We start from the raw sequence: 1,666 nt of genomic DNA on the forward strand, positions 1-1,666 counted from the left end.
TTACTAATATTTTAACGAAACTAAATTTGTGCATAACACAAATAAATAAATTAAGCATACTTACTACTTGATACGCTGCTACCTTATCAATATCATATATTTTTTGTATTTTTTATTCTGCCTTACTTGAATAAAAGCAAAAGGTACTATTGATCGGCAAAATTAATTTTATAAATTACCAATCTATAAATTAATTTTATGTATCATTACCAATCGATTGAAATTGGCAAAACATTCAACTTCATCACCTTCCAATCGATTGGATTACATTACCAATCGATTGAATTTGGCTAAAACTTCAATGTCATCACTTTCCAATCGATTGTATTTGGCAAATCAATGTTGTTTTCGTGAATTCAATCGATTGTTTTGAGGCATTCATTCGATTGGAAAGTATAAACAATCGATTGGTATAAGCTTTTTACCATTCTACCTTACAACTTTCAATCGACTGTTTTGTGATATAGTGTAAATCAATCGATTGAATTTCAAGGAAACACGATTTGGAAGCCATGGACGAACGTAACGAGATCAAAGTTAATTTTTTAATCAATTGGAATTATTAGGATGAATGGAGGATATAATTGGTTGTTATTTTTGTATTTGATTGTTAATAAATATAATTGATAATTGATAAAATAATAATTTATAAAATAAAAAATTATTTTTATAATTAAATAAAATATATGGGATTGATTTGTAATTAAAATTAGTTTAAGAACTACGTAGCAATTGATAAAAAAAACTCTAAAAACATGTTTTTTACTTGGACCACTAAGTGATCCAAAGATTCCTGGACCACCGAATCCTGTGCCGAAAAGTAGTAGTATTAATGTCTGGTGCAATTTTCAAAATCAAATTGCAACTTTCTAAAAAGTTATTTAGAAGCTTATAGAGAAGTTAAAAAAATGACTTCTCTCATCATACTTCTACTTTTCATCACATTTCTAGGCTCAAGATTCGGTGGTCCCACAACGTTTGGACCACTAAGTGGTCCCATAACAAAATATGTTTTTTAAAGTTTTTTAATAATTGCTAAATAGTCCTTTTTTAAATTTAATTACAAATTAACCCCATATATTTTATTTAATTATAAAAACTATTTTTTATTTTATAAATAATTATTTTAACCAAAATCTATCGTGTTTATTAACAATCAAGAACAAAAACAATAACGAATTAGATCTTCCATTAATCCTAATAAATTTTTTGGCCATTCCAATCGATTAAAATATTACATTCGATCCAGACGTTCTCGAGGAGTCATGAAATCGTGTTTCGTTGAAAACCAATCGATTGGATTTGTGTACTTCAATCGATTGTTTATGATTTTCAATCGATTGAATTCTTCCAAACAATCGATTGGCCTCAATATTCAATCGATTGGTAATGGCTAAAAATCGATTGAACTTTGCACGTTACTTCTAATTCAATCGATTGGTTTGAAACTTCAATCGATTGGGAAGTGACCTAAATGTGTTTTTTTCGGATTTCAATCGATTGGTATTGTAATCCAATTGATTGAAATTTCAAATTCGCTTTATATTAAACCCAAACCATGCGTATTGAATTAGAAGTAACGTTTTAAAACATTCGAACCCCCATTTCTGCACCGCTCTCTTCTCTCACCGAACCAGAAAGCTTCATCTTCTTCTCTCTTCTTCTT

Source organism: Arachis duranensis, chromosome 9 (genome assembly GCF_000817695.3).
Source record: "Arachis duranensis cultivar V14167 chromosome 9, aradu.V14167.gnm2.J7QH, whole genome shotgun sequence".
Taxonomy (NCBI): domain Eukaryota; kingdom Viridiplantae; phylum Streptophyta; class Magnoliopsida; order Fabales; family Fabaceae; genus Arachis; species Arachis duranensis.